This window comes from Oreochromis niloticus, linkage group LG3, assembly GCF_001858045.2.
Source record: "Oreochromis niloticus isolate F11D_XX linkage group LG3, O_niloticus_UMD_NMBU, whole genome shotgun sequence".
Classification (NCBI taxonomy): Eukaryota; Metazoa; Chordata; class Actinopteri; order Cichliformes; family Cichlidae; genus Oreochromis; species Oreochromis niloticus.
In genome coordinates, this window is record NC_031967.2 from 60,662,650 (window position 1) to 60,676,202 (window position 13,553).

At 43.2% G+C, this 13,553-nt stretch overlaps 1 long non-coding RNA gene across 3 annotated transcripts in view; it reads right to left on the bottom strand.

Annotated features, from left to right (window-relative positions):
* The window catches only part of LOC102082785 (uncharacterized), a 36,599-nt gene extending 26,748 nt beyond the window's left edge, over positions 1 to 9,851 (bottom strand). Inside the window, exons 1-3 of one of the 3 annotated variants that reach the window (XR_003219201.1) lie at positions 7,336 to 9,851; positions 1,092 to 1,184; positions 585 to 676 (exon numbers count right to left, since the gene is read on the bottom strand). This is a non-coding gene — a long non-coding RNA (uncharacterized LOC102082785). Of the gene's footprint in view, positions 1 to 584; positions 677 to 821; positions 841 to 1,091; positions 1,185 to 6,048; positions 7,090 to 7,335 lie in introns of those variants that run through there. The other 2 variants (XR_003219207.1, XR_003219202.1) reach the window with 2 other exon arrangements.
* Between the last annotated feature and the right edge of the window lie 3,702 nt (positions 9,852 to 13,553).

Consider the following 13,553-nt stretch of genomic DNA (forward strand, 5'->3'; position numbering starts at 1 on the left):
AAACACAGTTGTGAATTGTTCCTCCAGCTTTTAGTTTGTGGCTGACGTTAACCTGTGTGTTGTCTTTATTGTGGAGGAAGTAACTGAAATTTTCTGCTGACGCATTTGTAGAAAATAACAAAGTTTCAGATCACAACATCCACAGAGACGTGAAGCTTTGTGTTTGACACACTTTAACCACAAGATTAAACACATGAAATCATGAATCTGACTGTCTGCTGACACTTCCTGCAGAGTGAGGATGATGAAAATCCCTCCATCCTCACAGTTTATATAAAAGAGAAATGTTAATTTTTTTCCCCTCTTCCTCATACCTTTACTTCAGTCTCAGTATTGCTGTGTAGTATTCTACCTCCCACACCCGGGGTCACAGAACAAAACAAGGAGGGCAAGATTTCATTGTTTCATATATTAATTGAAAATATTTTAGGCACTAACATAAAATCAAAAAAATATCCAAATGAATTTCAAAGTAAAGGTTTCACATACATGTGCACAATGTTTAAAATACATGCCTGACATATTTGGTGGCCTGAAACAGGCAGAGTCCATAATTACAGAGAGTCCAACGATGACTTTCAGACCAGCTCTGATGGAAGCTGCGTCTCCTGTCCCCCATTAATGTGACTGGAAATGTCCTCAAACTGGGCAGCACTGGTGGATCATCTTTGTACGTCTGATAAGAGATGAATGCAGAGTAAACATGAGGCTGTAACTGAGGACAATAACTGATCATTGTTAACTTATTACTTTATTCTGTCATTATTGTTCATCACTGTCAGTTACATTGACTGTATGAATTGTAATGACACAACACTCACAGACACACAGGTCTGTTCACATCACAAACCGCTGGTTGTCCCTCTTCCTCTCCCTCACAGCTCGTCTTCCTCCTCACTCTCAGGACTGTCCCTCTCTGCATCCTCTCCAACTAACTCCTCTGTCTCTCTGTCATCCTGCTCCTCAGCTCCTCATCATCTCCATCCTCTCTCTACATCGTTCTCTACTGGCCCCTGTCTAAAGCCACCTATGCACAGGGGGGTTATGTTCAGGGATTTATGATGTTTGTAGTAAAAGAAGAGCAGCTGAACCTCTCGTCTTTGTTTTTCTGCTCTTTGACGATGATTCGTCCATCACTGACGTCTTCCTTTCTCACTGCTGAGCAGACTGCAGCTGATCGCTCTCTGCACATGAAACACAGAAAGATAAATAAACCAGGTTTTTGCAGGTAGAGCAGCTGTTAGCAGTGCTGCCACACATGTGATATAAAGAAGAGTCGTAGCATCACAAACATCTTTCTTAGAAACTGGCAGCAGTTTTCAGCAGCTCTGTTGGATTCAGTGATTTGTTATTGACACCACCAGAAGGAGAAAAGCGCACACATTTTACTACAAGGTCCAAAACCAAGACTCTTTCTAACGTTACACACACACTACAATCAGCACTGTGATGAGAAATGAGCTTCACACATCAGTCCTGTGGAGCTCAGGGTCAATGTTGTAGCTGAGATTCATTTACATGATGCTTGGATTCATTCACTGAATTCTACTTTTACTCCACCTGTTTGCTGTCTGGTATAAACACACTATAAACAACATGGAGTGAAGACGCTATGGCAGGATAGCTCGTGAAACATCTGCTCACATCTGGCTGAATTCAGTTGTGTACATCCACAAAGAGCAGCAGGTCAGCTGATCACAGCCTGGATACTGAAAACCTGAAGCTCACGTTAGAAACGACTGTGATTATTTTCCTGTGCTGAGCCACTACAAGCACTTTGAAGGTTCCCCACCTGCTGAATCCACTTTAACCCCGACTGTACATATAAAACATATTTGTTTTCCTCTGTTTCCTGTTGTTTTCCTCTGCTGTTCTACGTCACTGATTCAAACTAAGGATCTATATTAGAATGAACATTTAGACTGAAAGAGTTCATCAGAAATCCAGAAATGTGTGTGTTGGACCAAACAGTGAACCATCTGCATGTATTCTTTCACTACATCCATGATTCTCTTCTGTGGTCTTCCTCATTCATCCTGTTTGGAGCTTAATGTTCAACATCCTTTATCTATTAAAATTACAGAAGGGTAAGAAAATAATCATCAGAGCAGGAATCATGATAAATGATAAATAGATTACCAGTACATAAAAATATATAATTTGCATAATTTCTCTGATAACGCTGCATTGGATGGGTTTATTAACGGTAGGCTGAAATTGTACTACAGTCTGCTGATGAGGAACTATTTTTAGTGTTGAATAAAAAGTCCTCCACAATCTGTATATGAATTGTCATTAAAACCATAGAGATTATTACTTGTAAAGGAAAAAAAGTGGGACAATGCCCATCAACATATAGTGTATATTTTTGGAAACATTACAAAGATACAGGTAATTCTGGGTTCACCGGAATTGCAGATTAGACTGGTGGACAACTGGTGACAGCATCAGTGACAGGGATGCCAAAGGAAGAACAAATTAATCATCAACGCTGGAAGCAGAATTAGGAGGCGTCAGAGTCAGCGAGGGTCAGAGGTCAATGAACAAATTGCCCACCTTCATGGATAATGCATCACCCTCAAAAGGATTCAAAATCTTGGCCATGAAGAACAGTTCAGGAAACTTATTTTATTGTTTTGTCTGTGAAACTGTATAAATGAAATGTAAATTATGTTAAAGGCAAACACATTTGTAAGCCATAAGAAACAAACATGCTTTGCATTATGCCTTTAAACATCTATAGATATGTATAGATTTGATACAGTATTTATTAACTGAATTTGCTAACATGTCTTACATAGTGAGAGTATTTCTTTTACTGATGATATTTCAATGATATGTATTTTTTATGACTAATTAATGCTCTACTGAACACACGGCAATGACAACAAATGTGGAAATTTTGTAATTTCTTGTTTAAATTTGATATTATTGTAGGCAGTATATTTTCTTAACCTCTGTCATACTCTGTTAACACAGCAATCTGAGAAACCGTACAGTAAATTTGTCTGTGGATCACAGGGTGAAGAGTGGAGATGGCCTAGAGTCAGAATCTAGTGAAATATCTGTGTCACCTCTTACAGTTTTCCTGTAATTCAAGGTCAAAGATGAAGATATTAAAAGTACAGTACTGTATATTAGGCAAATTTTATTGTTAATTTTCTCTGATTCGTACAGTAATCTTGGCTGTGGATCACAAGGGGAAAAGTGGAGATGAACCAAAACGGTGTGGATTGTGAAGTTAAATAGTGTCAGGACACAAAAGACTGCGTTTCTAAGCCAGTCGGCATCCATACCGTAATATGCGTAAGAGTAGTGCAACCACATTTTAGGTGCGGCTGGCGGGACGGCTAGCTTGACTGTGACTTCGCAAGTGAGGGCTTGACCGCAGTGAATTGGAGGCTGGCTTGACTGCAGTGCTGGAATTGGAGGCTGGCTTGACAGCAGTTCCAGCAGCAGCACCGCACCAGACAGTTTCATGAAGAGGAATGGAAATGTCAGTGCATGGAAATTCAAAGTCTTAGTTTGTCTGTTACGTTCGGACTGCAACACTGACCGGATACATCACTTCAAAACATCTGCAGTGGGAGTTCAACAACAACGACATGGATGCTGTAGCATCTGCGTCGCGCCTCTGTGCTCTGCTGTTCTGCTGCGTCATTTTCATGGTTTCAGCATCTGCAGGTAATCTCTGAAAACGTTACTGTATGTACAGTAGCAGCATATAATCATGAAGTCCCAGAGCAGCTGTAATGCGGTCTGTTACACGGTAAGAGATTGACTTTTCATCTAAATCATCACTGACTGGAATTAAGATCTTAATGCTGAATAAATTATTAAAAACAGTGAACCTGTTTAATAATACTGACACTGGAATAACGTCGATTCTAAGTTGCTCTGTTACAACGTATTAATAGTTATTGTTAGTCATCGCCCTCTTCCATCAGTATTATATACAGTCATACATGCTGTAGATGTGTGACTGTCACAATCATCATTATTAGACAGTAAAGTCAGAAAATAATATTTTCTTTTTTTAAATTTAGTGACTCAACAGCTGCAGTCATCAGCGCCATGCTGCTATCCTGGAAGTCAGTCTCATTTTGGATTTCAAAGTAAAAACAATTTAATAGCAAACTTATATGTAAAGACCTCGATCTTTTTCTCCCTCACAAGAAGCTTCTGTTAACCATGTCTCAGTGCAATCCTGTGCATGTTTTGGTTTCTGTCACCACGAGATCTGTTCCTTTATGTTATTGATATGTTATGTCTTAATTTGCATTGCTTTTGACCTCTTGGGGCCACCATAGAAAGCCCTATACGAACTTTTTAGTTTATGTATTAATTTTCTTATTAAAAAAAACAACAACAATCTTCACCCTCCTGTTTGAGGAAACCCTGCAAAACTACTCAGTGACAACCCACTCAGACATGGAAAGAACATGTAGACTCCACACAGAAGGTGGATTCAAATCCTGGAACAAGAATAAACCAGGAAATAAATTATTATTTTCCTATTTTGTCTTTAAATGTTTCTTTTTCTGTTCTTTCTTTGTAAAATATGAAAAGACTGTGTTTTCTTTTGTTTTTTTATGATATTTTGAGTTTAAATGGAGGTATTCCTACATGCAAAGAACTGTTGCTACAGTGCAAAATAACACTATAGGTGACTCCCCAAAGTTTGATTCTGTTCATCTGGATGTAGCGTTTTGTGGGAGAAAAGTTTCGTCACTCAGCCAAGTGACTTCTTCAGTCTCAGCTGACTGCAGGTTTATAAACAGTACATTTGCATAATGACTGAAACCAGCCCACTGAAGGAACAATGGGCTGTGAGGTCAGATCCTTAATCATAATTATGCAAATAGAATAGAATAGAATAGAATTCAACTTTATTGTCATTGCACATGTCACAGGTACAGGGCAACGAAATGCAGTTTGCATCCATCCAGAAAGTGCTTTAGCCGTGATATAGATATATTACAATATATATTAGCAATAATATAGATGTGTAAGTATATTACAGAAATGGGTCTATTATGTTATGTTGTAATGTACACAGTGTGAAGTATGTTATGAATATTCTATAACTATAAGTATGTACAGGCTGTAGTGAGTACAAGCTATGTACAGGCTATGAACAGAATATAAATATGAAATAAAAACTATACAGAAATCTGAGATATACAGTTATACAGAAATGTGAACTATGTAAGTTATAAACAGTTGTAGGATTAAAAATTATCGTATGTACAGAATGATTATTTACACAGAACTATACAGTAGTGGTAAAGTGCTAGTGGTTGTGGGTGTGTGTATGTTCAGTCCATGACCATTGATCAACAATCACTGACCATAACCCACTGATCAAAGAACACTGATCAATAACCATGAGTACCATTCACAGAGAGTTGGGGAATGGCTGCAATCACAGCATTGTAAGATGGTGAAAGATGTACCCTTAGGCCCCCTCCTCGATTCAGAGATGGTCTTTCCCTTTTCACGTAAATGGCCTCCTTGACTCCGCGCTCAAACCAGCGTTCCTCCCTGTCCAGGATGTGTACATCCTCATCATTGAAAGAGTGTCCCTGGCCTGTAGGTGTAAATACACTGCAGAGTCCTGGCCTGACGAGGTTGCTCTTCTGTGTTGTGCCATCCTCTTCGCCAGAGGTTGTTTGGTTTCCCCGATGTATAAATCCTGGCAATCCTCCTGGCACTTAACAGCGTACACTATGTTACTCTGTTTGTGTCGGGGGACCCGATCCTTGGGGTGGTCCAGTTTTTGGCGCAGCGTGTTTTGGGGTTTAAAAGCCACAGAGACCCGGTGTTTAGAAAAAATGCGTCTCAACTGCTCCGATACTCCTGACACATATGGGATCACTACAGGTTTTCGCCTGGGCAGCGGTTGTCCTTCTCTCCTCGATCAGCTGGAGCTTTCTTTAGGCGTCTTTCCAGCTTTGACAAAAGTCCAGCTGGGATAACCACATTTACTCAGGGCCTTCTTGATGTGCTGTTCTTCTACCTCCCTGGCCGCTGTGTCAGTGGGGATGGTGTTCGCTCTGTGTTGTAGTGTCCTGATGACACCCAGTTTGTGCTCCAGTGGATGATGAGAGTCAAACCTTAGATACTGATCCGTATGTGTAGGTTTATGGTACACGTCTCAGGAGGAAACATACAGTCTGTTTGTTCCCCTGTAACATTAAAGGTCAAAGGTCGCATGAAAAACTGTCATGCATTGGGAAAACTAATGCTCCACTGCTGCCACCTGCTGGCTGTTATCATGCAGTGACTGATGCCTCTTTCCATTTACACACAGTGCATACATTCGGTGGCCACTTTATTAGGTATACCTTGCTAATCCCATGTTGGGCCCCTTTTTGGCTTCTGAGCTGTTTTCATTCTTCACTGATTCAACAAGCTGCTGGAAACATTCCTCACAGATTCTGGTCCATATTAAAATGATTACATCACACAGCTGCTGCAGATTTGTCCATGATGTGGATCTCCTGTTAAAACCACCTCCTAAGATGTTCTGTTGGACTGAGATCTGGTGACTCTGGAGGCCTTTGGAGTATTTCTGTGAACTTGTGATGTTCAAGAAGTTAGTTTGAGATGGTTTGATTTTTGTGACATGGTGCTTTATCCTGCAGGAATCAGCCACCAGGCAACACTGTGGTTATAAAGTGATGCACACAGTCAGTCAGAATACTTCAGAAGGCTGTGGTGTTTAACAATCCTCAGTATGGGGTCCAAAATGTGCCATTAAAATATCCCCCACTGCACTACACCACCAGCGAACTGTTACGTCTCCCTTCTGCAGAAGCAACAGGATCATGCTTCAACAAAACTCATCAGATCTGTGTCGTAACTCTGAAATTATCCATATGAACCTGCTCTGTTTCTGATTTAATTCTCTAAAAAGTATTTTTAGCAGATTCTGGTTTATGAGAGTTGTTCTGTCCTTATTGTGCGTCCCTTTGCCCAACTTGACAGACAGCTAACGGTTTCAATGAACATAGCAGGCGGAAGTAAGTTTGAGGCTTTTTACTTCGTCAGTAGTTCAATGATTTACATCCTTTTCTTCCCGTAAAACTAAAAACAAACACAAAGTAAATGTCACAATAGTCTTTTCCTTTTAACTCACACTTCTAGGATATGAACTATACTGTTATATAGTATGTGTAATCAACAGCGATTCAGTATTGATCGCAATACAACTTAGCGAGTTTAGCTTCCTCAAAGATAAACATAACAGATGAAATAACTGGTTTCTAAACAAATCTCTGTAATAGAAATGCACCAAATAAACTTGTAAACATGTTATACATTAATACTCACAAGCAATAACTCTCCAAGGCAGAAATGTTTTAAAGGGCATCTAAGGCGACAAACAGCATATTCTGCAGGCTAACAAGCGACCAGCTTCCTGTTTCCTCTACCCACAGGAACACAGAAAAACCCCACCAAAATATAAGCTTGTGAGTATTCCCACTATGACCAGCAGAGGGTGCTGAAGAGAAAGAACCTATGCATGTCATAACACTCCCCGTCTGGTATTATAAAATACCACTATGAACCAACTGAAACATCATTAACTGCAAGATTTTACAGATTATATCTGAATACAATGTTTACCATCATGACACACATACTTCTCAGTCCTTTGGGGACATCAATAACACTGTCTCTGACACGGGTCTCAGGTAAGTATTAACAGTTCCATTTCTTGAGACCCTCACTTCAATCTTCCTGACCCTGCCATCCTTATCCGGGAAGATCTGGTTGACAAGTCCCATTGGCCATTCATTGCGCCTCACTTGTGCGTCTTTGATGAGCACCAAATCTCCCACCTTGAGGTTTGCATGGTTACGTTGCCACTTGTTCCGGCTTTGCAGTGTCCCTAAGTACTCCCGTCTCCATCTGGTCCAAAATGTGTTTGCAAGGTGTTGAACTTGCCTCCACTGCTGTCGATGGAGATCTTTCTCAATAAAACTTCCCGGAGGGGGGAGAGGAGTGCACACCTTCTGAGTGAGAAGCATGGAAGGCGTCAACAGGAAGGGTATGTCAGGATCTGTTGTGATAGGAGACAAAGGTCTAGCATTAATGATGGCTGTAACCTCTGCCATTAGAGTGGAAAGCACCTCATGAGTCAAGTGAGCGTGCGTGGTTTGGAGAAGCATTGCATCCAGGATACGTCGGGACAACCCTATCATACGTTCCCAGCTTCCTCCCATATGAGAAGAGTGAGGTGGATTAAAGATCCAGGTGCATCCCTCTTCTCCCAGGTATGTCTTAATGCTTGACACGTCGGGGTCTGTCAGTGTGAAACCTAGCTCCCGGCAAGCACCAACGAAATTAGTCCCACAATCGGATCGAATCTGCTTAACAGGCCCTCTCAAACTGAAGAATCGACGCAGGGCATTGATGAAACTTGATGCATCCATCGACTCGATCAGTTCAATGTGCACAGCACGTGTGCTAAGACACGTAAAAAGAACAGCCCACCTTCTGCTATTTGCCTGGCCTCCTCTTGTGCGCCTTGTGACCACAGACCAAGGGCCAAATACATCCAAACCCACGAAGGTGAAAGGGGGTTCGGTGCTGACACGATCAGAAGGCAGATCTGCCATTCTTTGCTCAGTTGCTCTCTTCCTAAGTCTGTTGCAGGTGATACAGTTGTGGATAATTTGTTTGATCAGCCTCCTTGCTCCTGTAATCCAATATCCAGCAGTACGGACTGCACCTTCTGTGAACACACGTCCCTGATGCATTACTCGCTGGTGATGGTGTTCTATTATCAACTTGGCAACGTGGCTACCACCTGGAATAATGAGAGGATGTTTCTCCTTGTAGTCGATGTTGGCATGTTTGAGCCTTCCTCCTATCCTCAAGAGTCCTTCATCATCACAGTAGGGACTGAGGTTTTGTAAAGAGCTGTGTTTTGGTATGTCTTTACCATTGGCAATACAGGCAAGTTCCTCCTCAAACATTTCCTTCTGCACACTTTTGATGACGACAATCTCAGCCTTTGTCAGTTCCTCTGCCGTGCGAGACTGTTTGCAATGATGCCATGAACTGCAAGAGGGACCTTCATCTTTGCTCTTGAAGACCTTTGCAATATGAATGAGCAAGCTAAGGGCCTTGAGGAGTTTCTTCAAAGAGGAAAAACGTTTGAACCTTTGCGATCCAAGCAAAGACCCATCATTACTCGTGTGAGTGACAAAGCTACGTACTTCATCATCCAACTCTGGGTCCACAAGGTCATAGGTTTCAACTTCTCTTGTAACACTAGCTTGTAACAAGAAGGCAGGTCCTTTAAGCCAGGCACTGTGACCAAGCATGGCAGCAGGCACCGAGCGTGTGCCTATGTCAGCAGGGTTAGAGCTCGTATGAACATAGTGCCATTGTTTTGGTTCTGAAATCCTCCTGATTCGCTGCACCCTGTTGCCAACATAAACATAGAACCTCTTTGTCTGGTTGCTTATATAGCCTAAAACCACACGACTGTCTGTGTAGAATTCAACTGCATCGAGATTTAGGTCCAGTTCACTTGTGATGACTTCGGCAAGCTCTGTAGCTAACACGGCAGCTCCCAATTCCAGTCTTGGAATTGTATGAGCAGATTGTGGGGCCAATTTTGCTTTCCCTAGAACAAAGCCCACCTGATGGTTCTGATTTTCGCCAGTGGTCTTTAGGAAAGCAACCGCTGCAATGGCTTTAGTGGAGGCATCTGAAAAGATGTGTAACTCTTTTCTGATTGCTGTTGACATCGTAGCAGAAGCGTAGGTTCTTGGAATATGTACATTCTTGAGATCGACAAGAGATTCTTTCCATGTATCCCACTCGGCCTCCCTTTCTCTAGGCAGTGGACTGTCCCAGTCTAGGGCCTCACTTGAAAGTTCTCTCAGCAGCATCTTTCCCTGGATTGTAACCGGTGAAGCAAATCCTAAGGGATCGAAAAGACCATTGATTGTAGCTAAGACACCTCTCTTTGTAAAAGGCTTCACTGCTTCTGCTACTCGAAAGGTAAAGGTGTCTTTCTTTAGGTCCCATATCAGACCAAGACTTCGCTGTGTAGGTGTCACATCAGTCTCCAGATTTAGCTCCTTAAGCCCCTTTGCACGGTCATCTGGAGAAAACGCATCAAGAACCTCAGAGCTGTTTGATGCTATTTTATGCAGGCGAAGGTTAGATGTGGCAAGCATTTCCTGTGCTCTCTTCATTAGATCAATAGCTTCACTGGCTGTGGGCCTTGACATAAGCGCATCATCAACGTAGAACTCCCTCTCAACGAAGCGTCGTGCATCTGATCCGAATTCCTCTTCACCATGAGCTGCTGCACATCGAAGGCCGTATATAGCTACGGATGGTGAGGGACTGTTGCCAAACACGTGAACCTTCATTTGATACTCACAGATGTCATTGGCAGGATTGTTGTCTGCATGCCAGAGGAAGCGCAAATAGTTTCGATGGTCCTCTCTTACAATGAAACTGTGAAACATCTGTTCAATGTCAGCGGTTACTGCAACAGTTTCACGTCTGAACCTCAACAATACTCCCAACAAGCTATTATTGAGGTCAGGTCCAGAGAGGAGAACATCATTGAGAGAGACGCCATGGCACTTTGCACTTGAGTCAAATACAACTCTGATCTGACCCGACTTCTGAGGATGGTACACCCCAAACATAGGTAAGTACCAGCACTCCTTGTCCACCTCAAGTGGAGGAGCCAGTTCAGCATGGTCGCGTTCAAATATGTTCTGCATGAAAGCAAAGAAATGCCTCTTCATTTCAGGCCTTTTTTCAAGGGTGCGATGAAGACAGGATAAGCGTTTGACCGCCTGGTCGCGATTGTTGGGCAGCCGCTGGCGAGGTCCCTTGAATGGAAGTGGCGCCACCCAGCTGTTGCTGTCATCTATGAACATCTCTCTCTTCATGACCTCTAGGAACAGTTTGTCTTCAATAGAAAGGCCGATTTTGTTATCGTCCTCAGATGTATCAAAGATAGTGCTTCCAAGAGTGCATGACTTAACTCTAGGTGTTTCGGTGGTAGGGAAGGCTTTACGCTCAGACTTGGACCCATTATTCTCTTTGATATGAACCATATTTGGACATGGTCTGAAATAGGATGGGCGATTGTTCTCAAGCACATTAGTGTGATAGGCATCCACAGTTGCAGGCTTGTGAGCATCACCTAAACAGACATCACCAATGATGACCCATCCCAGGTCCAGTTTCTGTGCATATGGGGCATTGTGAGGACCATTTCTATGCTGCCTCGCTTTGTGGACACTAAGTAGGTCACGTCCAAGTAAGAGGAGGATCTCAGCTTTGTGATCGAGTGGTGGGATGAGATGGGCTATTGGCCTTAGATGAGCATGTTCTGCTGCCACCTCAGGGGTAGGTATCTCAGCTCTGTTACTCGGAATGTTATTACATTCAATTATTGTCGGCAGCATGACTGATGTGGCTCCATCTAGTGACTCCACTACAAAGCCTGTAGCTCTTCTACCCATCATTTCTGTCGTTCCCGCACATGTACGAAGTGTGAATGGAGACTCTGATCCCTCTATGCCATAAACATCAAAAAACTCTGACCTGGCAAGTGACCGATTACTCTGATCATCGAGCACGACATAAGCCTTTGTCACTCGCTCTGGCTGCGCTTTTGGGAAAACCTTTACCAAGCAGATCTTAGAACAGGATCTTCCTCTCTGAGCCTCTCCACATACTTCGGTACAAGTCGATGTTATAGCAGGCTGAGTTGTCTCTTCTGTGCCCTCCCCGCCATGACCAAAGAGAGTTGCAGGAGGTGGTCCTGGATGAAGGGCAGAGATATGATTCCTGCTTTCACATTCTGTACACTTGATTGTTGTGTTACAGTTCTTGGCCATGTGACTAGTGGAAGAACAGCATCTAAAACAGATACCGTTGTCCTTGAGGAAGGTCTTACGCTCCTCAATGGGTTTATTGCGAAACCCTCTGCAGCGCTTGAGGGGATGTGGCTTTTTATGAATAGGACACTGTCTTTCCACATCACAGGTTTGCTCTCTCACACTGTCTTGGCCAGCTTTCTCCTGTGATATTTCCGTCTTGTGAGCAGAGACCAAACCCTTATAGGGCTTCCTCACTGTAGTATCTGATCTAAAGTGGTCTGTAGTAGATGCTAAGAGCCTGAAGCCTGGGTCATTGCGGGCTTGTGCCTCTCTGCAGACAAAGTCACAGAGAAAGGAAAATGGCGGAAAAATGACATTATGGTCAACTTTATACTTAAAACCCTGAGAGAGCCACTTTTCCTGGATATTGTGTGGTAACTTGTCCACAATTGGAGCGACACCACGTGCAGTGTCAAGATAGCTTAGCCCTGGGAGATAACCCTCTGATTTTGCTGCCTCAACCTCTTGCAGCAGGTCACTAAGCTCTCTTAGCTTCACAGGATCCTTGCTACTGACCTTTGGGAAGTTTGTAAGCCTGTCGAACAGTGTTTTTTCAATTATCTCTGGAGAGCCAAAACATTCCTCCAAGCGCTCCCAGGCTTTGTCCAGTCCAACTTCGGGACGACAGACATGCACCGTCTTTATTCTTTTCACATGCCGTGCTGAGTCGTGCCCCAGCCACTTAATAAGGAGGTCCAACTCTTCACTGGGGCTGAGTTTTAGTCCACTGATTGCATTCAGAAAGGAGGATTTCCACGCCCAGTAATTTTCAGGGCAGTCATCAAACTTTGTGAGACCAGCATTAATAAGATCCCTCCGTGCCAAGTACCTTGCTATATCACCCACCTGAGCACTGTCATCTGGTAGGAGTTGTGGTGTGACTCGATCAGGCGACCTTTCCCTTGTGCTCTCTGGTGGGTGCGGTGTTGAGTGGGGATAAATACCAGACTTTGGTTCCTGAGATAGCCCTGATGTTGGAATGGCTTTGTTTCTCATTTTGAACAAGTGGGATTCAACATATGGAGTACCAAAGCTTTGCCTGGAAGGAATCGTGGGCTTCAGCTCATGAACAGTTGACTCTCTATGCTCTGCCTCTGGTTTAGCACTCTTGGTTGGCTGTAGATGCTGCTCCACATACTGGCGTGTCCTTTCAGCAGTCTCTTCAAAGGCTGGTTTCCTTTCAGTTTTGACAGACTCCTCTGCTGCAACCTCAAGGATGCTGGCTTCAGCCATAGCTGCTGCTACCTCCTTTTCATACTGTAAAGTGTTCAATTTGGCTTCTATGCGAGCCTTCTCAATCATCATTTCTGACTCTATTTTGGCATAATCGGCTCGTGCACGAGCTGCCTCCAGTTTAGCACGAGCTGCAGCAGCGGCTCGACTGGCTGATGATCCACTAGATGCTATAGAGGCCACTGACCTGGTCTCTAGAGCCGACAGCTGCGTTATTTCTTTTGCGGCTTGTGTGTCCTCCATCCCACAATGCTGCTGTGTGGCAAGCGTAAGCAGTAGTAGAGATGAGACGTGCTGGCAGCCGAAGCTACTGTCTTTGATTATCTCTGCCCGCTGAGAAGCTGCTTTTTTACTGTTCTGTCCTTATTGTGCGTCCCTTTGCCCAAC